At 39.0% G+C, this 24,813-nt stretch overlaps 1 protein-coding gene and 1 non-coding gene across 2 annotated transcripts in view; one reads left to right on the top strand and one right to left on the bottom strand.

The window, feature by feature from the left end:
- The window catches only part of LOC6048811 (centaurin-gamma-1A), a 217,819-nt gene that overhangs the window by 133,605 nt on the left and 59,401 nt on the right, over nucleotides 1-24,813 (top strand). The gene's annotated exons all lie outside the window — the stretch shown is intronic.
- Nucleotides 2,893-2,975, bottom strand: Trnal-cag. The gene has a single exon. It is a non-coding gene; the product is annotated as a tRNA-Leu (tRNA).

Below are 24,813 nucleotides of genomic sequence, written 5' to 3' on the forward strand. Positions count from 1 at the left end.
CCCCTTTCCCCTCCCCAAGCACCGGAAATTTGTAGCGGGTGTAGGGACACTTTGTATAGACGCCCTTGCTCCCATCACGTCACTGAGGGTATGGAGCGACGAGAAATTAATAAGCATGCCCCCCTAGTCGAACCTTCATTAGAGAAGCAGGCAATCCACAACTCACAGCGAACGACCAAAGGAACACCCTACCGCGTATATAGTAATATTGGCGTGGTTTGTCTTTACTGAAGTGTATGGATGTTAGAGTGAATGTTTGTGTCAATTGGAAATAAAAATGGAAAGCTCTCACCAAATACGAAGAATCTTGGATACAGCTCAATTTCGATCGCCTCGCAACATGACACTTGAAACTTCACAAATCTTGAATTCCTGCCTTGATCAGCAGAACCTCCGGCAGCAGTCTTGGTACTGCACGAATGACTGCAAGCGACCCAAAACTTTAAAGTGGCTGGATGATGAACGCCACCCACATCTGCTTCGACAATTCTTGAAAGACGTGGAACCACAGGAACGCTTAAGCTTATGGCCACTTCGTGAGGTTAACAAGCTCCTATCTTATTGCTGCTGACATCTCCTTCCGGTGGAGCAACTTTTCCGAGTCGTGGAAGACGTATTTCAAAAATTTCACAAAATTGTCACTTCCATCAATGTCTTGAAACGGAAATAGGAACGAGATTTCCGGATTTTGCGAAACTTTTCACTTTTGAAGACAATTAAAAAGGTAAAAAAAAAAAAAAAAAAAATCAGCTGTTCATCAACATTTTCTCAGTAAAAAATAAATATCTTTTTAAAATTTTCAAAATTTTATGAAAACCTTTTCACTTCTCTAACACGGTCAGTATGATTCCATACCCTTCCAAACGTATTTAATTTGTACTCTTCATTTTGCGGAAAAATCTCAAACCTATCAAAGTCACCCCGGCTATCAAAGTAGCCCCGATTTACGGTACCATTTTTGCATGGACAGTTGCCAAATGATACGGACAAACTGATGACGCAAAATAGGTTCTTTGGACACACGAAATGCACCCAAAAAGTTTCCACCAGAATAAAAATTGCAAAAAAATATCGCGCAAAATCTCAGAGAATTGCTCAACAGCAAAAGAAAATTTTGTATTGACTTTCAATTTTATTTGAGCCCAACGATAATTTTTTTGGTAAAAATAACATTTTGAAGAAAAATTCCAAATTGTTCACTAAACTTTTTGTAGCTAATTTTCTTTTCAATTTATTTGAAACTTTCAAAAACTTTTTTTAATTTTTAACTGATCATTTTTTAGCGGAAATAGCGTAAAAAAATCAATAATGAGAAATTTTAAAATTTGTTTGTAAAATTTAAAACAATTCGTGTGATTCTACAATCCGTATAAATATCCAGCTCTGCCCAGCACAATGATTCGACTAGCAATTTCTGGAACCTCTCACCTCTTTTGCAGTGTACAATATGGAAAATGGGTTTTTCGGACCACTCAACTCGGACGGTTTTCTCCCTTCGGGGCAAACAATTGTTGTTACAGTTACGTTTTTTTTTTTGCTCGTACTGATGCACTGCAAGCGTCCAGATGACACATAGATTGCACATATTGCACGTGGTAGAGCTATCTGATGTTGGATGCAATTACCTGCGGACGACTGCGGCGCGATTTCGCATCGATGAGTTTTGAACCTCGCGTAATTGAGTTTCCCTCCCGAATCGGGCTGTAATTCTGTCGATTTTGTTTTTCGATCGAATTTTCCCCGCGATGAATATTTGATTGAAAGGGTGTGAGCACGTTCCAACGGATGTAATCAACGGTAATTGCTGCCAAACAGTTGGTACCAGATGGACAGCCGGACAGTTCAACGGCCGTAAACTGGATTCTGACGGAGAGGAGATGAGAAATTAACCTCGTTCACTGGTCTAGAACACGGTTCGGAAGCTACCGTGGCGAACCGCGCAGACAGGTCTTCCAAGAATTCGCTCCCCTCTTTCTGCTTCTCCTTAAGCCGTTTCCAAAGGCAGTCAAAACAATGCCTCAATTAGTCCGGAAGTTTTTTTTCGGCAAAACAGTCGGCGGCCTCTTCGTCATAATCCGCTGATAATGATGTAAAAATTACCATAAATTTATGCTTTATGAACCAGCCCAAGAACAACAAACGATGATGCTTCCGAGAAGCGCAACATTGTGTGCTGTGTGAGCGCCAAAATCGCACTTAATCTTCGTGAAGATTTACGCCTCAAGCCCGGAATTATGAGCGAAGAATGCACCCAATTGCTCGTGCAATTGATTTTACTCCAGCGAACCAGCTGCCAAGCTGACGGGAAGGAAAGGGGTAGAAATTGTTTTGGTAAACTCTGAGTTTCGCAATTTTGCGCTACTGGATGCGAACTTCCCTCTGGTCTGGCGTTTTTTTTTTTTTTTTTTGTTGCCTGAGAGAGTTGTTGCAATCTGGGAAATGTTTGTTTTTCATCATCGGCAAATAAACGCTTCCGGAGGAATGCCGAGACGAGATTGCTGGGTGCTAATCCTTTCTCGCGTTGGGAGAAGAAGCTTCTTTTCGGCTTGTGGATTTGATTGAGACGTTTCCAGGAAGTTTGGCGAATTCCTTTGGTGGGGAAGTTGCACAAACAGTTGGGTTATTGTTGTTTGGATTTAATTTGGCACTGCGATATTCTTATTACGTTTAATCTGTTTCAGTCAATCTTTGAACGCCTTAATATCTAAAATCTACCAGCATCCTGCTAATAATAAATCACATTAGAAACGACGTCATCAAGACAGAATTGAAACGACTTCATAGTCTCGAAAAATGATTTGATAAAAATACCACAAGAGGGAGTTAAAAGTAAGTATAAACAGAATCATAACAATCAACAGCACAACAGAAAAAAAAACAAAAAATGGATTGTGTCAGAAGTGGGATTCGAACCCACGCCTACAGAGTAGACTACGACCTGAACGTAGCGCCTTAGACCGCTCGGCCATCCTGACTTGTGAATGTGGTTGTGCTAAGATAAGACAAGCATGTGTATTTCAAGAGGTTTCAGTGATTATTTATCAGTAGCTTAGGAGTACGGAACACAAAAAAGGAAATTAAACCTTAGTTTTGTGTAAGGTCAAGACTTGAAATTTGATAAAATCGGAAATGCAATATAATTCAAAAAAATAGAATTTTTAATAACAATTCATTGTAAAACTGCTAAATTAGTTATTTTACAAAACTTTTTTTTACCATAGTTTGGACATTTTTAAAAAATATTGATAAATCTTGAAGGGAAATAATCAAATAAGTTAAATAAAAAAAATATTTAGATTTTTGAATCAAGAGTGTTGATTTCCAACTTCCCGGTCGGTTTCTTTGAAATTTGGAATCATGAATTTGAACTTTGAATATGAACAATAACGAAAATGTATCAGGCGGAATTCGAACTCACGCCTTAGGATTGGTGGTCTGGGACGCTAAGCAATCGGCCATCAGAAGGTTTACACTTTATCAATGAAATGCCGTAGTGTTGAAACATGTTATCTTCTCATATTAAATACGCGCTGATCCCTGATTTGCCTGACGGGATTGGAAGTCTAAATATAGATCGAGTTTCCTTCAGATGCTTGCTTCTATGTTTAGGCGGGGCCGAACAATGCCCAGCGACCTCGGAATTGGACCGCAAGGAGCTCTGTCATTCTGAAACGGGTCGTTGGAAGCAGCGCGAGGGCTATCACCACCTAATACCCGGGACTGAGATAAGCTGTATCAGCATTCGGCATATACAAAAATCTGATACAAACTATACTTTCCCATAATTTCGCTACCGGTTAGCGGGTATTGGATTGGGGACCACACACAAGAGTGTTGATTTCCAACTAAAATGAACTTAAAGTAAGAATTAGTCCACCTTTGTGTCCATCCGTCATCAACTTTAAACGTTTTCTTCCCCGTTCGACCCCCTTCGAGGTAGATTACGACGTAATGAACCCACCTTGAAGGGGCTCGATCACTGTTCTGTTTGCCGATCGTTCTGGGATCTTATCTCTATCTGCGGACCCATAAAACCTTCAATCCTATAGCACACCGAGTTCAACTTTCTTCCTCACCCTCTTCCGGATATTGTCTTACGCAGAGTCCTCCGGTAATCCTTCTAATTAAATGCCGTATCCACTCGAGCAACTCCACGCCGTTGTCGTCCGGCCACGCATCGAAGGAGATATTATTCCAACTTTTGTCCAATGAAAGAATTATGAACGGCGGCGTCAGATGTGCGCGATGACCGCAGGCCGATAAGGAAGAAAGTGTAATAAAGTAATTAACAATTCTTGGTCCGCGGACTCATTTTTTAATTATAGGCTGTAAAGCTGTTGGTTTGTTGCTATTTGTTTGCCACGTGGCCATAAAAAGTACGTGTTGCGACACGAGTGACTGCGCATCAGAATTTAACAAGCTGTGTTCCGTTTGAAGGAGACGATCTCCCACGAGATCGGGACTCTTCAGTGGGCAACAATTTATGATGTCTTTCTCGGGGGTCAACAATGGCAGCGTCATAATCGTAAACATAAATAATCAATTGTGAAAGATTCCAGAACCTCGCAATCGGATAAAGTCTTCAAAACTCGGTAATTCAATGACCATTAGAAGACTGCTGGATGAAAGTTCGTAAATATCCGAAATCGATTCCAGAGAGCCTAAAAGCCCTATAAAAACCGACAGATTTATCGCACAAAGAAGGACCTCGCGCTTCATTGAAGAGCAGATTAAAATCTTGAACCGATCGTTCCGACGATGATGGATCCCAGCGGAGGGTGAAAGGCATCTCTTCGAAGCCCGGTGGTGATGTCCTGTCCTGTGATTTGAGGTAAAACCAATTTTCTTTTATACGTGTGCGAGGATGTCCTTCTGTTCGGGGGTTCTTCCCTCCCGATTCGTAACGGTCCGGTGGATTTGCTCTGGTCTGCGGGGTTTGATTTTTCTTTCCTCTTTTTTTTCGAAATAAGAAAATCGTAATAATAAGTAAGAATAACAGACGGGGCAACGTGAAGAAGTCGAAATCGGTGGCAAATTTCGGGATCCGCGAGGGCATTGTTGCATTCTTGGCCAGAGACCTAATCTTCTTGAGAAAAGAAAACGGTTCTTTTTCGGAATAGTTGGGTCGATTTTGGGATTTTTGATTGGAGGAAATCAAAGGTTCTGATTGCGGCATGCATTTGGAGAAAGCTGCCGAATTTTGGAAATTTTGATGGCGCAGGGCAGACTACAATGAGGGATCAGGGTGCTGCGTGGCGTCAATAATCCGTTAAGCTTATTTTTGTTTGCTCCCGGAATTTTGGGAAGTAATTAAAGTACATCTTTCTGAGAAGAAATTGGAAAGAAATTGTGGCAGCTTGCATAACCTTGTCCTTTTGTTCAATAACGAATAATTGTGCAAGACTCATAGGCTCATGAACCGTTGTATTAAAACGATTTATTTTGATTTTTTTTACATTTCGAGCAAAGTAAGAATGTATGCCACTGTGAAGAGTATTTATTTGATCCCTGGGTTATCCCTCTGAAGACAATTAGTCAGCAATGATAAAAAGTGCAAACTTTCCACACCACATTATTAAAAATAACACCTGCAATTTCTACAAACGGCGCCAGAATCACTTGTACTTGCAGAAGAAAGCCAATAAAAACGCCTTCCCACAGTCTTTATGCAAAGTTGCAACCGCAGGAGTTCTCACTATAAAGCTCGTTATCTTGCGAACACCTTCGGGAGAGAGAAAAATCTGCTGAACCATCCAAAGAAAAAAAGAAAGCCATTAAAACCTAACCGCACACTCCGCATTTTCGAAGAAAATTTATTATTCAAATAAAATTTATTGCACCTTAAATGCGCTTTTCCCTTGTTCAGGACTTTTTTTCTCTCTTATTCTTCTGCAACACATGACAAACTGTTCTTGAGACGCACCCGAGTTCTCGAGGACTTTCCCCACAGGACCTCTACCGCGAAAGCAATAAAAAGGATCTCGAAAATTAAAAACGAAATTAAAGTGCGATTATAAAGCACTTAAAATTATTTATTGCCCGGTTCGCGGCGCATTGTAGCTCTTTGCGTACAATCGATGTAACGAGCCATCAAAAGGGCATAAATCTCACTTCAGGAATAAAAGGACACACAGTCGCTGTGACGAGGATACCTCCCGAGAGGAAATTCAATCCGCGACAGCGAAAAATCAAAATCCCAGACAATACAGCCGATAATTGTTACCCCAAAACCGTGGGTAATTCTCCGGTGTGTTTTTCAACGAAACCAACAAAAAAAACGAGAAATTGCCAAAAAATCCAGTTTTCCGACGCTCCAGTTTTGCCGAAAAAAATGTCAACGCAAATCACCGCGACATGGACAACGTCCTTGTTCTTTCTCTCTCTCTTTTCCGGGTTTAATGGGAATTTAATTTGGCAGGATTTTCTCATTAATCCTGCCATGCATCCATCCATCACCTGGTAGTCGCCTGGCAGTCACAGCAATTTTTCGTTACCCAAGTAGCAAAATGATGAACGAAGACGAAAAAAGGACACGAGTTTTTCTCACAACACGAGGAAGTGGTTTTTGGCAAGCACCGCAAAAAAACCGGAAACAAATATTTTGGTTAACCTTGGATTGTGGTTCCTGCAGAGCAGGTAAGATGCAATGCCAAAGTTTGATCCTTGCTTGTCAAACTCTTTTGAAAGATTTTTTTTCCGGGTTTTTAATTGAAAACGGTCTTTGCTTTGTTTGAGCGAAAGCTGAGATTTGTGGTGACTTGCAACTGATTCTGTTTGAGCAGATGATTTTCAAAAACCCTTCTTTCGATCTCTTTTTTCAAAAAAGAAATCAATTGTCATTCTATTTTTTGCGCAAGCGAACGACGATATCTTTATTTGATCAACCATCAGATAAATATCAAAAGGATCCTCGTTTCCAAGAAAAAGGTATCACTTCAATTTCCCTCGCAAAAATCCGAGCCCAACCTCTTTTTCATTCAAGTAATGCGCAAAAAAATAATAACAGTATCAATGCACCCGAAAAGTTCACAACAGTTCAACATGATTTTCCCTCCCAAAAAAGAAAGCCGTTCACGTTAACCCTCTTTTTGAAAAAAGAAATCCGAGGAAAGACAGTTCACATTCATAATTTCTCAGCCGCTAATATTTCATATCCTCCCGAAATCGGAGAAAACAAGGTAAAAAGAGCATCGTCAGGAATTATTACTCCCCTGTCGATTTTTGTTATCCCACTTTTTCCGAATTTTTGACTTTTATTGCTCTCAAACCTTCCCATAATTTTGGTGAAATTAAAGTCAGTGAAAGATTTTCGGAACCTTATTCTTTGCTTTCTTTTTTTTTATTTGTTTCCGACTGGAAGTAAGACATAAATAACGTCACTTGTTAAATTATGGTATTGTTCGGGTACCAAATTGGACTTGGAACAAAGGCTTATTTATTAGATAAGGTAGTCATGGGAAAGTTTAAACTTTTTGTAAGGACTTTAGGCGTCATCCATAAAGTACGTACGCTCCTAGGGGGGGAGGGGGTTACCGAAGGTGTGACAAGATGTGACGAAGGGGGGAGGGGGGTTTGCGAGATTGTGACGTCACGCTAGGTTTTTTTTTATGATTGCATAATATTGCATTACATAAATGTACACAATTAAATTAAATCCTCTTTTCTATAATTGTTTGCTTACTATTAATTAGAAGTACCGTCATCAGGGGTGATTTTGGGTCTTACAATTTTTTGCATTTTTGTATGACCCAAACTCACCCCCCAGACCCAATTTCACCCCTGATGACGGTATCACATTATAATTTATTATATAGTCAAATTTTTTTTTCAGCTGGAACTCCAATATTTTGCAAATTCTTGCTTGATAAAAATAAATGCTTTGAAAGTAAGGTCTTCATAAGAAAACTGCTATAAATGGTGAACTTATTAGATACAAAGCTGTGAAAAACAGTTTTCATGATTTTTTAATACTTGAATATACCAGGTCTTCTTATTTTTATAAGAAACAAAACTGCTTTTTGTATATCGCAATGATTATTCTAAAAAATGAATTATTAGAATAATTTAACTTATTTTTTCATATAAAAATTGCCAAAAATACCAAAATTATGAGAGTTTAAAGATATCAAAACTATAAAAAAAAACCCATCAAAAACAGGGGGGGGGGGGGTCTGTCAAAATGTGACGTATTTTTTGAGGGGGTTCAACCTTGTGTGACAAAGTGTGACATAGGGGGGAGGGGGGGTTAATTTTGGCCGATTTTTGCGTGACATACTTTATGGATGACGCCTTATTAGGTTTTGCAGAAAACTCCTGAATGTAATATTCCATCAATATGATTGGCATGAGTCCACAATCTGCCTTTTGTGATTTCTAAATACAAAATAAAATCATTCCAAAGATTTGAAGCAACAAATTACAATGAGTCATACAAAAATGCTGAATTTTGTATGACCCAATCTCGAACAATACAACTTTCGAATAATCGAAACATCGGATAATCGAAACTATGAATAATGGATGCTTCGGACTTGACTTAACAACTTCACCAACATTTTTATCCTGGTTACAAGTTACATGTTATCATAAGTTGTTTTTGTTTTTATTTAATTTAAAAACAAGATTTTTCATAAACACATTTCGGCTAAAAATCTCTGTTAACTTTAACCAACTTGTTTAAGTTTACAATCGTTCAAGCCTTAAGTTTTCTCTAGTTTCAAAAGATTCATACCGCCTATACAAAATAATATGAAAATACTTGACTCATCAAAATGACAAAAGTCGTGTGCATTAAAAAATCGTGAAAAATTTCTTCGTTTCTAAGCAGCTTATATAATATAATAATAAGTTATTCTTTTCTGTTTATTTCAGGTAAAATAAAAGGATAAATTATACACAATAGATTTTCGGTAAGCCCGTAATAAAGAATGCATAAGACGAATTCAATCGTGAAATTAAAATTAAATAAAATTTGCAGTGATGTCAACCAACAAAATATTTTAAGTTTGATTTTGCTTGCACTATCAAGAGATTTTTTCTAAACAAAACTTTTCAACTAGTCTTTCGTTAAACTGCCACACCATCCCTCACGCATCGCCAGTCGCATTCCTGTCAACAACCAGCAGCCAGCCAGGACCGCGAGATTGTCCTTTGACATTCGCTTGTTCCGAGTTGTTGAGCTGCAACTGATCCCTATTCTAAGTTCGCGCTTGCTCTGCTTGCATAATACCCAACCAAAAAAAAAGTTAAAAGAGGGTGCAACCACCATCCAGGCTGGAAGGCAGCCATGCAAGTCCGCGATGCATTTCAGTCAATTCTCCTACATCGAAAAGGTCGGGCCGGTTTCTGCGTCCCCGCGGGGGTAAGGACACTTTTTCCGTCGTCCCTCAAAACTGGTGGTACGGGGATTAGAGCGAGGGAGAAAACTGCAGTTATTGCATCTAGAGTGTACACCTTTCGACCGGGTGTAGTCCGCACTTATCAAGATTGTGGGGGAAATGTCCAAAAGTGCACTTTCCGGCAATTGTAGGCACACTTTGAAGTGTGCCACTTTAGAACCAGCAGCTTGCAATTGAGCAATTGAGGACGCGGTTTGGGATAAGTTTTGCGGGTCTCCGCAAAAAAATTAGGACGCACGTGCGCAAATTTAGCAAGTCTCGAGATCAACTGCAACTGAAATGAGCATTTCTGAAGTTCTGAGTACACTTTTGGGCTGCAGTTCCGACTGTGTAGTATGCAAAACGATTCGGTTCTTGCTTTTGTTCTATACCATGGATGAATTATGGACTGTTTTTTTTTTGTATTCTGACGGCTGCGAGGGACCACGAAGTCGTGTTTCGAACGTACGTTTGTTTTGCAGCTCATTTGCATAATTATGATATAAAATTTGATATGGTTTTGTGGATGTAAATGAAGTGCTTCTGGAGTGCCACTGAGTATCTCAATTGCGTGTTAGATGAGAGATAAGGTGAACGCGGAGCATTTCGGTGGACTGGTAGCTTTCATGTTCGTTTTATATTAAATTAAGGGATCAAGAAATACTTCATGTTGATGTATTTTTTTACCTAATTATCATCCAAAATGATAAACATTTAACGTTCTTGAGGGAACATAAGTTTATGATCCTAGTCTAAGTATACTTCATGAGTTTAATGATTTCCAGATTTCCTAAGCTATATGTAGACTTGTTAAGGCCGCTTTTTTCAAATTTTATGTAGTTTTTTCTCTTCCTTTGCAATCTAGTTACAATTTATCTTGCGACGTTTAAAACAGTCTGCAATTTTCAAAAGGTCACCTCACATTGTTTCCAATCTAAACAAACTAATGCAGATGCTTTCCAGTTTTTGCATAGTCACTAACAAGAGTACTCCCTCAAGTCAAACAATTGAAGCACGAACAAAAAACTGCAACTCAGCCATAACCTCCCTCAAGTTCCAAATCTCGACCTTTGCGGGTCACCAAACTCAGCAGCTGATTCCCCGAGAAGGGAATGCACTCGACCTGCATGATTTTACCCAACCAACTGACGATGACTCGTCAGAAAACATCATCATTGCGAAAGTACTCAGAAATAGGGCAAAACTTCACCGTTGACCAAAGCCAATGAATGACGGTGGCGTCCTCTGGAGAAAACAGTCCAACGTCATCATCAACAGTTTTTCAATTTATTATCAAAGCTTCGTCAGACGAGGACCGATTTCCCGGCGGAGTTGCACTGAACCAGCTCCTGACTGCAAAAAGATTAGACCTCAACCAAGGCAACGAGAAATCTCCCGCTGAGAGTGATGACATGCCAAACGCCACCGGGATTCATCTCCTCCGCTCGAACCTTTAGCCTGGAGTTCCGACTCATGGTCCCCGTGGAGAGTAATGCGATCAACCTTTCTCTAGCTGGTGGCATTCATTTATTCATTCGTAAAAAAAGCCAACGAAAAGCTGCTGCAGCTTCGATGATAAATGTTTGCATTTTAAGCCAATCTTTATAATAGAGTTTTCAACACACACACACAAAAAGAGTTCATTGGCATCACTCCCTCCTGAAGCGGACGTTGGCGAAAATTGGGACCTTTTTTTCTCTGTACTCTTCCACCGGAGGGGTCACGAACCCACACCCACGGGGGGTGGGTGACAACCGTACGATTTGAATAATTTTAGGGGTGAACGTTTTTTTTAATCGTTTTTTGAGCTGTTTTCGGGACATAATTAGCAGTCGCGCTAGAGTCATTTGTCGGAGGCGCACGCGTGCCACTGGTTGGCGTTGGGTAATTATTAAGTTGAAATTTAGAAACGTGTAATTATGATGTAATGTTGTTTCGTGTTTATCGACCCGATTGATGTGTTTTGTAAACAACTGTTTTGAGGAATCCATCTGTCACAAATGTCACAAAGGGGTTTCGCGTATCAGATGTAGAAATTAATAGCATTTTTTGTAGATAAATTTCACTTTAATTATGGACTCTGTGTCACTCTATGAATACATATTATGCTATTGCGATCTGCATGGTTTCAATTGTAATCTTTTCCAAAACTATCCATATAATTTTTCAAACTGTTCAAATTTTAACTTGTTTATTCAGCTACCAATCGAATGCTAAACCGAAATCTGGGGCAAATCAAGACAGCTGTTTAGCCATGGTTTTGCACAATATTTGGATATTTTTATTTGTTTCAGATATTACAGACACAGAACAAAAAAACAAGAACATCAAATCTGAAAACTGCTTTATTCACACTGTAGTCCAGATTTGCCCCAGTTGACGGTGCAAAAAAAAACATTCCTGTTATCGTGAAAAACTTGTAAGAATTCAGGAATTTAAAATTTGGTTTCAATTTTGCCTGTGTTCTGATCGATTTGGTGTCTTCGGCAAAATTGTAGGTTATTATTAAAAAATTCCATTCTAACTAAAAGTTGAATCCCCAACATATGTAGTTTTAATTTAAGATTTTTTTAAATATATTTTAGGGTACTAAAATAGACATTTTTTCGTGATGGCTTTATTTTGCATTTTAAGAAAAACACCTCCGAAAAAAATATGTTGAAGTTATATTGCGCAATTCTCACTAACTTGGACTTGGCTACTTTTTAGATATTTTTAAGGTTTTTTACTTAAAATAATTCTTGAAAAAAACATCCTCTGAAAATAATATTTTTGGAAAATGAGAAAATGTCCGACAATTTTCTTTCCGAGATTTAAAAAAAAATTGACAATTAGTTTGTGGCCTTGGCAAAATAGTCAAAACTTCAGATAATGGAATCACGAAAATATTTTTTTTTAATCTTATTTTTGATTGTTGAGCTGAAATACGACCCCAAAACTACTCTAAAGAAATTTAAAATTTCTGAATTTAGACCATTGCAAATATTTTTCAAAGTTTATGTCTTAATAGGCATTCCACAGTTCAAATTTGAATAAAACGGGGTTGTGGAACTCGAATTTGATGTTAAAAGTAAAAAAAAACCCGAAAAACATTTTTTTAGTCATTCGATTATTCGAAGTCGATAATCGAAACTTTGGATAATCGAGTCTGGACTGTAGCCTCACAAAGAATTCAAATCAAATAAAATCAATTTCTCAAGCGTCACTTCTTAAGTCTGTAATTTTCAACTGACGATATCCCGGAAACTATTGGTCCGATTTTCAATGTTAACAATCAATTTAAACTGTTGCAAAATTTTAAAATAATTGCAAAACACATCTTTCATCTGAAATATCGAAATTTTAAAAATTGACATAAAATTCTCTTTGAAATTTGCAATAAAGCCTTTGACCGAAATCGAGGGGTGGAAAACAATCAATTATTGAAATAGCAAGCCATAAATTTAACTTTTGAATGAATAAAGTGTTTTATCATGCATTTTAAACCAGTCTTTTTGCAGTCATTTGATTTCAAAATTTCTTATTATTGAGAAAAAAAATCTCGGAAAAAACATGTTTTGTGATACAAAAAAAAAAAAATAAATGTTTAAACGGTCTAAAACATACTAAATATGGTAATCAACGCAGGGTAACGCATTTTAAAAGGGCTTCAATTGATTAGACTTCTATTTCCATTAACAATTTTGTAAAGTCTTTTGTAAAAATATTGTTTTGCCTCCTAACCTTGGGGACGATTTAAAGATTTTTCTGATAATAAAAAGAAAGAGTAATTTCAGCAAATCATTTATTATTGATACCGAATGAAAGAAAACTTTTTAAGTCGGAAATCAAATATTGATAATTATTCATTTTGCACCAAATTTTTTTTTCCGTAATCAATATCAATCAATAGCAATTTATGTCTTTTTAATGGTTTGAAAAAAATGGCTTACGAATTTAAAAATTTAACCAAACAAGCTTCCGTTTTCCAACATTGTAGTCTCTTACAATGTATTTGCTCTTCTACATTGTAGTCTGAAATTAATGCCATTCATTGTTAATCGCTGCAAACCATCCCATTCAAAAAAACGGGAATCAGTTAACCCGGCAGCGAAATGTCCTTAAACACACACACACACTTTATCACAATACCGATTAGCTTGGCCGGACTCGTCATCCTGCAAATCAGATTACGCACGCATAAAACCCTAGCCGTGCACTCCTCAATGTCACTTTTGTGTCAACCTTTTCCCGAAATAAAAAGAAAAAAAAATCATTATGATTACGACGAGGGAAGCAAAAAAAGCGAACGGGGTAATCGTCCGCCGCCACCACTTTGATCTCGTGTACAAAACGCCGATAGTTATCTCTGGGAATAAGCCCCGGGAAAACCCGTTTCCCCGATCCGATGCAGCCGCACCCGGTGGTGCACCTAATATCATGTAACCACTAAACATTGAGTCGGACTCCTGTTTGATTTGCGGGATTTGCACAACCCTTCCGCTTTTTTTGTTCTTCTATCTTTTGCGAAATTCTAAAAAATAAACGAATATTGCACTCCATACGCAAGTCAACGAGGTCACGCTCCCTCAACTTTTTCGCCACCAACCCCGCATTGCGGCCAAGAGTGCCAATTCCGGGTGTGCACTCGAGGGCTGGCAAAAATCCGTTCCCTGGCGAAAAAAAGGAAAATGCTGCCTTATATCAATATTGATTTTGCGGATTGCGAAATTTGAGAGGTGCACCCCCTTCTGCTTTAAAGTTTGACACATTGTGTAAAGTTTTAAATTAGCCTTAAAACATTTTCTAATCAGATCCGTCGGGAATCGTTATTTTCGGAATTAGCCGTTTCTCGGTAGCTCTACAAATCAAATTATTAAAACGGTGTGTTTTGTAGCCCAGTCAAGCGGGAGTTTTTTCGGTAGCGATACCACCGATCCTGGAATTAAAAAAAAACAAACTATAAAGCAAGGATCGCATGCATCGATTCAACCTTCGCGGTAGGGGCGAACAAAACAAAAGCGAAGAAAAAAACAACCCCGGAATCCTTCCCCGCGGAATCCCGGACCAGTACGAACCCCTAGCCGGCACGTGCTGCTGTTGCAACTGGTCCTGACTTGAACTTGGGTTGGTTATGCAAACGTCCTCGTTTGCATCAGGTTTCGGTAATAGAAAGAAATTAATCTGTAAATTATGATCGCTGCTAATCCGGAATTATGAGTTTTATTAGCGCCGAGCGACGTTTTCAATGCATATTTTGGAATCAACTGGCGCACGCTAGTTACGGATTTGCTTACCAAAGTGTTAAGTCATCCATTTTGTAATTTCTAGCTCAGCTGAATACGGTTGATTTCGAACGAACGCCGGTTGGCGTTCTTGTCCTTGATCAGACAGTTGTTGACCAATTTCGCCACCTGCACGACATGCTGCAGGCGTTCGTCCTCCAGCGGCAGCACCGCTTCCTCCGCCTCCTCCAGCGAGTCCACCAACCGGTCCAGGTTCATCTGCTGGGCGTCCGCCTTCACGATGGCCAACACCCCGAGGAACTTCCACAGCGGACTGCCGCTTTGGGTGGCCTCGTCGATGACCTTCCGTGCCATGATGCGCGTTTCGTCGAGCTTGCCGGCGTCCAGGTGGTGTCGGCACATCTCGTGGTACAGGAAGGCTCGCTCGATTGGGTAGCGGGAGTACGGGACGCGTTTTTCCAGACGGGAGATGCGATCCCTGGAAGAATTGCGTTATAGAAGAGCTATTTGCAATGTTTTACTATGTTTACTTTCTTTTGTTATTTTTGATGTTTTTCAAATTTTGCTAATTTTAAAATTTTTGCTAATTTTCAATTTTAGCATTTTTGCTATTTATACTTTTTTTTTGCTATTTTTGTTATTTTTGCTATTTTGGTTATTTTGGTTATTTTGGTTATTTTGGTTATTTTGGTTATTTTGGTTATTTTGGTTATTTTGGTTATTTTGGTTATTTTGGTTATTTTGGTTATTTTGGTTATTTTGGTTATTTTGGTTATTTTGGTTATTTTGGTTATTTTGGTTATTTTGGTTATTTTGGTTATTTTGGTTATTTTGGTTATTTTGGTTATTTTGGTTATTTTGGTTATTTTGGTTATTTTGGTTATTTTGGTTATTTTGGTTATTTTGGTTATTTTTTAGATATTCACTATTTTTGCTATTTTTGATCTATTTTCGATATTTTTGCTATTTTTGGCTATTGCTGCTATTTTTGCCATTTTTGCTGTTTTTTTTGCAATTATGCTTTATTTTTTGCTACTTAAGCAAATTGTGCAGTTTTTGCAATTTTGCTACTCTTGCAATTTTTGCATTTCTTGCATTTCTTGCATTTTTTTTACATTTTTTGCAATTTTTGCATTTCTTGCATTTTTAGCATTTTTATCCATTTTTTTGCATTTTTGGCATTATTTGCTATTTTTGCTTTTATTCTATTTTTGCTATTTTTGCTATTTTTGCTATTTTTGCTATTTTTGCTATTTTTGCTATTTTTGCTATTTTTGCTATTTTTGTTTTTTTTGCTATTTTTGCTATTTTTTCTAATTTTGCTTTTTTATTGCAATTTTTCTACTTTTCTTTTTTTTTGTTACTATTTTAGTTTTTTTTTGCTAATTTTGCTAATTTTGCTACTTTTACTCATTTTACTACTTTTGCTTATTTTGCTTATTTTGCTTATTTGCTAATTTTGCTAATTTTGCTAATTTTGCTGATTTTACTAATTTTGCTAATTTTGCTGTTTTTACTATTTCAGCTTTTTTTGCTTTTTGTGATATTTTGGCTCTTTTTGAAATCGTTTGCTATTTTTGATATTTAGGCAATTTTAGCTATTTTTTTATTTTTGCTTTGTTTTTTTGCTTTTTTTGATATTTCTGCATTTTTTTACAATTTTTGCAATTTTTTGCTATTTTTTCTTTTTTTTCCTATTTTTAGCATGTTTTACTTTTTGTTGCAATTTTACCTTTTTTTTCTTTTTTGTTGATATTTTAACTATTTTTGCCATTTTTGCTATTTATGCTTTTTTGTTATTTTTGCTATTTTTGCTATTTTGAAGTGTTTTGTATTCTTTGCTTCTTTTATATTTTTCCTTTTTTAGCTATTTTTGTTTTTTTTTACATATATTGCTATTTTTGTTACCGTCATCAGGGGTGACATTGGGTCTGGGGGTTGAGATTGAGTCATACAAATTTCTGCATTTTTGTATGACCCAAACTCACCCCCCAGACCCAATGTCATCCCTGATGACGGTATTATTCATTATTTCATGAAATTCATTCAACACAGAAAAAAAGTAGAATTTAGGAATGTTGAAAATGTGGTAGGTTGAATATTACCTCTTTTTTGAGTAATATTACATTAAAAATGTGTAAAAATGTTTACCTGATGAATATTCATCAAAAACTGATGAAAATTCATCATTTTCTGGGGTAAAATTTATCATTTTTTTGCCACAAAATCTGTTACCATTTCCTGATGAATATTATCATCATTTTTTTTCTGTGAAGATTTTGATTCATGAGCTGTGATCGTGAAATCATGAATTTTATTTACGTCCTTAAAAATATTCGAATTTATGAATCAAAATTCAAGATTTCATGAAATGAATAAAAATTGTAACGTGATTTTTTATTAATAAAATCATGAAAATTGTTAACGACTTCATGCTCATATTTCATGACATCATGAACTTTATTCACGATTACGAGTGTTACCGGCTTCTGGATTATTAATACCCAATAATCATGGTTAAAAATCGCGATATTTACGTTTTTGTGGTTTTAAATTCAAGATTTCATTTTCCGTGTAACTTGCTATCTCGTGGAATAATTTTGTTCATTAGTTTAAGTATTTTCAGAGATTTAGAAATGTGGTCAAATATTGAAAAAGCGAATTGAAATCGACCAATCCCGAGAAATCACAATTATAGTCTTACTTGTACGCGATGTATCCATAATCCGGCGCCGCCGGATCCCTATACGTCGACTTATCCCCAAAGATCGGCACCACCACCTCCTCCTCGTCCTTCCCGATCGACAGATCGAACAGCACCGCCAGCCGCTCCTTCAACGGTTCGTCCATCAGCACCGGCGATATCTGCAGCCCGTCCGTGATGGCCAGCCCCACCAGGTTGCACACCTCGTTCACGTACTTGTACCGGTCGGGGAACACCCGCTCCGTCTTGATCTGGTAGTAGTCCCAGAGGACGTCCCCCACGTAGATGCGCAGCATTTCTAGGTTTCCTTGCTTGCGGAGTTCGTGCATGTGGTCCAGCTGGTTCAGCACGTCTCGATACGTTTGGTAGCGAGCTTTGAAGATTGTGTCCATGACGGACAATTTAGCGTCTTCGGCGGAGCCGAAGCGATTATTGCGGTACGTGGAGTACGGTGTTCGGGATTGCATGCTGATTAGAGCTGAATCTACTCGCTCGTAGCACTTCTCGATGGTGTCTGAGAGTTTTTTAGAGCTTTCCTGCGCTTGCGAGAGGTTGACGGTATGTTCCCAAGCGCCTCCTTTTCGTAGAGAGCTGATGAACTCGAGGTCCTTCCAGCCACGGTAAAGATAAGCTTGTCCGAGAACCTTCAGGTTCTTCTCCTTACGTTTCTTCTCCCGGATGTGCGGTTGCTTGATGACGACCTCCGCCACACTAACCGCGTCGCACTCCTTCCTGTCCCGCTTGATCTTCCAGGATGGTCTGGTCTCCACATGTGCCGCAGCTTCCCGCTCCACGGCGATCTTCTTCAGGCGATTGCGCTGCTGGTACAGACATGGTCCCGCTCGAACTCCCAGCGCGTTTTCATAATTTCGATGCGCCAGTCGGATTTCAGCTTGAATGTTCTTCAACCGATGGCCACCGAAAGATGGGCTGCTGTTCGACGCTACCTTGACGTGTTCTTCGAACCGGTCCAACTCGAACGCGGTCTTGCACTCCTGCAGCGAGCAGTCAAAATCCCGTCCGCGGAGATCCAGCTCGTCCCGCTCAACGGCAAGTCCCGCTCTAGCACTCGCCAAGGCATCTTTCAGCTCGGAGTTCCGGAACTGTGCAACACTCCTCCGGTAGTGACATTCCACGGCTCCGGGATTCGCCTTGCTGGCTTTGGCGAAATTGCTCGTCGCTACCGTGTACTGGCCCTGCCGGATGTAGTGCGTGCCCAGCTCCCGGAATATCACATGCTGGCACTCTTCCGGCCATGACAGTTCCAGCTTGGAGGACATCTTGCGTGTTCAATGCTACGGCGTCACGAAGTGGTTGCTGTGATCGCTGTTGTTGAACCGTTGCACGTTCAAGAGGTCTCTGGTTCAAACACAATGCACTAATGAATGGCGGCAGGCCGCACTTGAACGCAATCCCCGCGCCCACTTGAGGGTTACGCACTGCTGCACCCAAACGAGAGTGCATTTTTCGATGCCAAAGTCATATTCCTGAAACAAACAGCGCGGCGCGAGGAGCAGATGTTCTGCGCAACTTCTCAATGTCCAACTGTGAGGTACGGCGCAAGGGGTTGTTCATTATCCCCGAGAGGACCACTTGTGGATCCGGACAAAACAATCCGTTGAGCGAGAGTGAGTTGTTCGTCCTGTTCGTCCCGTTGTCCGAAGGACTCCGAACTTACCAACGATGATGGGCACGTGTCAATATCCCCGCGAGAATGCGTCAACTCAACCCCGGGCTGGTCCCGCTGTGACGGACATCTCTCAGGTGGTCCTTGCCGAAAAAAAAACTCATCATCAAATCAAACAAAGCCCGCGGAACGCGAAGGTCGGTCCTAAAAACGGGCATAAATTACCCCCGGTCCCCGGTCCAGCAGGACTACTGTTTCTCTATTTGTTCAGTGAAATTTAGAACCTGATCATCGCAATTACGACACGTTCGCGTCAGTCGAGAACGAAAGGGTTGGTAGTCCCTCCGATGCAAATCAAATTAATTAAAAACGCTCCTGGCCAGAGTCAGCATCAGTCCAGAAAGGGTTGAGCGCGCGCGATTGAGATGAAACTGGCTGCTGATGATGGTGATAGGGGATGAAAAAAACATGCCGTAACTACACCAACTAGCGGCGCGAATCGCAATTTGTTTAGAGAAATTACGCGGTGTAATAAAATTGTTAAATTAGACAAAACACGGTGTGGAATTGCCGCAGGATGAGGTGGTGGGAACGTTGGAGAAAGTAGCCGGAGGCTTACATGACCAGTTGAATTTGAATTTAATAGTTTTATCACTCCTGTTTTTTCTGTTCGAAAACAACCGTGTTTTATATTGAGTCACGCCAATCGTAGTGACTAGTTAGAACAACACATAATTCCGTAACAACAGAAACCATACTTTAGTTGTTGACGTCACCGTTGAACCACGTAGCTGCTACCGACGATGATCTATTTTGGGCAACTGTTTGCGCAACATTTTGCATGTTGTTTCGTCATCATGCGTAGACGTCCCATTCGTAGTGAAAAACACAACAAGGATTATATGTAGGTATTCGAAAAAAAAATGACGTAAAATCAGATTACATCAAGTTGAGTTGATTCCTTCCTCGGAGGCAACGTTTCAAAAGGATGAAGTTATGGAAATCGCTTTATCGGATATTGATTTTCACGAGCTGTGTCTTCTTCGTTGAAGGGAGATTATTTCCATGCAAAGTACTCGTTGTTCCCCCCCCATCACAGAACATCCCTCACAATAGTCAATAAACGACGTGTCCCAGAAACCCGGGACTGATTCTATTTCCATTCCGAGAATCATTTGCACCGCCAGACTACGGCACGCAGCCTAATAAAAGCGAAATTCCAATCACCCACTTCCAGTTGGCCTATATATTTGCTCGTAGACTCAATTCCCTCGGTTCAGGAAATTTCCATGTGCCGGCGGTCTTATTTATAGACACGCATTTGTAATATTAATAGAGCCGCATTTCATCTAATCTCTATTAATAGCAAAATATGCACCATGGTGACCAGTTGCAAGAGATGCTGAATTGATATGAGTCCGTACGGCGTCATGCCGGAACGGATATTTAGGATTGTCCACCGTGTGGGGAAGGGGAAGCGGGACTCAATACACAATTCGCACGTATTTGCAATTGGAGCGTGGCCTGGATGAAGTGATGGTGATTGCAATTTGTTTTCTACTTGCCAGATGGGATAATCGTTATTTATTAGAGGGTACGCCAGAAATAGTTCATTTTATTGCGTAAACATTTGCGTTGGCACTGTATCATGTCCCTCTTTGTACCAATTGACGCTACTTTAAGTTACGTAAGGTACCTCATTAAACAAACAGGAATCCTTGCACGATTATCAACGACTTGCATCAATAACCGCCAAAAACAAAGTCCCGTCAACGAATCCCAAAATCCGGTCCACGAGGTCCAAGCCATAACTTTACGCGCATAATCTGGGATTAGTGCGATTATGACCCGTCCCACAGAAATCCCTGATATCACACATTTCAAATCGAAACCGGACCGTCATCCGCTAGAAGATTTGACGGAAGGGTGACGACGTTGATGGTCATTTGGCAGGTCGCGCACGTGACTGTTTCCAGACCGGGCTCGTAAAATGCATCACACAGGGTGACAGTTATTGAAGGCAGCTGGCCACGACGTCCACACGATTGCATTATTCGGGACACTTTACTGTTTGAGGTTATGGTTGCTCTATTTGGCGGAAGACCATTAAACCGGCGTGACGTGACCGGTAGATTTCGGACAAATATTTATGATTTAGCCGTTTTATTTGCACCGAGCTTCTCACTACAGAGAAGTTAGTTTTTATGGACACTGGCGCGCACTGTTTAGTCGTAATGTTATTTACGGAACGTGCAAAGTGTGCGAAATGGTCCGGCAGCAATTTGTGAACTTGACGGGGGGTTCAGACTCTCTTCCGAGGAATAACGGTAGGCCGAGCAGCTCGTAAATTCTTGGAATGTTTGAATCATCTGCTCGAAATACATTCTTTCGTCAGTATCATCTCCCAGTTATACCTGGTCACTCCAATGAGTAACAGATCGTTTGAATCTCTAGTCAAAATCGTTTTCGGAATCCAGCATAATTAGTCCAAAATCTCGTGCAACAATTATTTCGTTATATAAATGCCATCCACGGTTGACCAGATTTATATCGAAAGCATCGGACACGCTCAGCGGCTTTACAGAAGGTCTCAAAACACAGCAGTGGTCATCGTCGCGCCAGCTGCCGGCCAAAACTCCGGAGGGTGGTTCAATTTCCCATTTTCGGCTAAAAACGGATCCTGCGGGTATCGTTTTGACAACAAACAATTAGGTTGTCCACTTTTTACGACTCGCTAATCCCTTTCGCCGAATTTGACCAACTGCGCGCGCGTAGCCTGGAGGCCGGTCGGTGGGCTGCATGCCGAGTCTTTGTGCCACGTTACATCACCCTGATGCGAACGCTACATGGCCTTTAATATGGGTGTTTGTTTGTACACACGCGTGCACGCCGTGATTTGCGCAGCGTGATGCCGCCGAAAAAAGTTCGTCTATAATTTCTCTATTACCGGGCCAAACGCAGCAGAGTGGCCAAAGGGCGAACGATGGGACACTATCGGCGGTCTGTAGTGATGGACGGTTGAAGGGAGCGGGAAAAAACGGTGCTATGATATGGCAATTAATTCGACACATGATAATTAGATGGGATATGACAGCTGTAATCAACACCAGGATCGGGACATACACACTAAGATTTTTTACTGAATTCGATCAAATCTTTTCATTTTCAAACTGCTGATTGATTTGTAAACAAAAACATCCATCTATGCTTTAAAAATTCTTTATTTTTACTGGTTTTTTTAATTCACACATTTTTCGGGGTAATATTACTCTTTTTTCTGTCACAAAACATGCTTATAGTCTTACAGACAAATTCTTTAGAATTTCGTAAAACTTTTCATTAAACTTTTGAACCTCCAAACAAATTTGGTGGCTGCCTATAAAATAGTTAAAAGTAATTAGAGTCTCGAGAAAGAATTTGCTGATCAATTTAGTGTCTTCGGCAAAGTTGTAAGTTATATTACCTATTTTTTAAATAACTTTGTATCACATAAACTCGATTTTGACAATCCCCCAAAAACCCAAGTGGCCAAGTCATGATTAAAAAAAAGTGTTTTTTTTTTAGTTTTGAAAATGCACACAGTTTTTCGATGTAAAAATGAATTCTTAATGGAAAAGTACTTTATAAATAATTTAAAGGTGCACTTTTTTTATTTAAGCCATTTTTGGTCAAATTATTCAACAAAAATGTAAAACTGCCAGCTTTTGAGCTATATAGAATGATTTGTTTTGGCCTATTTAGGCCGATGCAATTATTTTTTAAAGTTTTTGTCCATCGGTTCTAGCCGGGGTCGAAAAAAAAATAACAAGCCATAGTCTCAACATTTGAACGCAAAACGTGTTTTTGAATGTACACTAATTCAGATGTTGTGCCATCATCAGTTTTCAAAAAATGTAAGATTTGACGAAAATAAAAAATTTACCGAAAAAAAACATTAAAGCATCGAAAATTTTTATAAATTAAAAAGATTTTTGTTTCAATCCAAATATGTTTAAAAATGATTTTAAACGCAGGGGCATGTAATTTAAATTGATTTCCGGTGATTGTACTAAAATTTTTATTGAAATTTTGAAGTTTTTGCCAACTTTGAAGGGAGACAAAACTTTAAATAAAATTTGTAACAGCCTTCTGATGTAGAGAGCCTATATGGAGAGGCGAAATGTCACTCTCAGGGTTCCAATCGAACTGTCAAATCGGGGTTCCAATCCAGCAACAAGATCATGCAAGAAAAAGGTTGGAATCAATTTAAAATAATTTTGGCAAAAAACGAGACTTATAATAATTACAAGTATTGTAAAACTGTTGTTGATAATAATCTGGTAGTTTTCATTATGTTTGTGCTTGTTCGGTACAAGAAAAGTGCCAACACCAAAGAAAAACTACAAGTTTTTCAACCTTAAATTTGAATGACTTTGGGTGTTTGAAATTTCTCCTAGAACATTTCATTTCTCTATGTAGGTCCCTATTCTGATGTATTTTATAAGATAATTTTTTTTATGTTTTGAAAATGCACACACAAACAATTCAAAAATCGTTTTATGTTGTAAAATTTAATTCTAAATCGAAGTTCATAGTTCATAGTTCAACAAAATTGTTTTTTTTTATTGAAAAAAATAATGGGATTACCCTGGCCCTATATATATATACAGCAATTCCATTTGAAAAGAGCCTAAACCAAAAAAAAAGTTCTCCGATCGGGCTCAAAATTTTTCTGGGGGTTCCTTGGCCAAAATAATTAGACCCGTATTTTTTTGTTTGGCCATTAGGGTGGCCTACATCGTGCTAGGGTGGTTCAAAAAATGGCAATTTTCGTCATTTTTCGCAAAAACCACTTTTTTCTAAAAATCATATCTCCGCGCCATTTCATCCGATTTTAGCTGTCTTAGACGCAAAAGAAAGGTGATGAGTTTGGCTATTTGGGAAAAATAGTAAAAAGTTCCAAAAATCTAGCTTAACTATTGAAAAAGTCGTATGAAAACTTAAAATGGCGTTTTGACCGTGTCTGGACCAAAGAGCCTATGTCTGAAAATATTTTTATCGGATTCCTCGGAAAATTTCACATAACATATCAAAAATTGGCGATGTCGAACCGTACGTTTCGAGATATGATTTTTGAAAAAAACTGCGTTTTTCGACGCGCCACGCGCAAAAACGGGAAAATGACGAAATCGGCAAAAAATCAACTTTTTTCACTAAAACTGCGATAACTTTAAAATTTCAGCGATGACCTATAGATGTTATGGTACCAAAGTTGCGTCTCTCAATTACGAAAATTTTGGTACCCAGACATGTATAGGTCATCGCTGAAATTTTAAAGTTATCGCAGTTTTAGTGAAAAAGTTGATTTTTGCCGATTTCGTCATTTTCCCGTTTTTGCGCGTGGCGCGTCGAAAACGCAGTTTTTATTTTCAAAAATCGTATCTCCAAAACGTACGGTTCGACATCGCCAATTTTTTGATATGTTATGTGAAATTTTCGAGAATCCGATAAAATATTTTCAGACATAGCTTTGGTCCAGACACGGTCAAAACGCCATTTTAAGTTTTCATACGACTTTTCAATAGTTAAGCTAGATTTTGAACTTTTACTATTTTTCCCAAATAGCAAACTCATCACCTTTTTTGCGTCTAAGACAGCTAAAATCGGATGAAATGGCGGGAGATATGATTTTAGAAAAAGTGGTTTTTGCGAAAATGACGAAAATTGCCATTTGAACCACCCTAGCACGATGTAGGCCACCCTAATGGCCAAACAAAAAAATACGGGTCTAATTATTTTGGCCAAGGAACCCCCAGAAAAATTTTGAGCCCGATCGGAGAACTTTTTTTTTTGGTTTAGGCTCTTTTCAAATGGAATTGCTGTATATATATACAGCAATTC

Source organism: Culex quinquefasciatus, chromosome 2, assembly GCF_015732765.1.
Source record: "Culex quinquefasciatus strain JHB chromosome 2, VPISU_Cqui_1.0_pri_paternal, whole genome shotgun sequence".
Taxonomy (NCBI): Eukaryota; Metazoa; Arthropoda; class Insecta; order Diptera; family Culicidae; genus Culex; species Culex quinquefasciatus.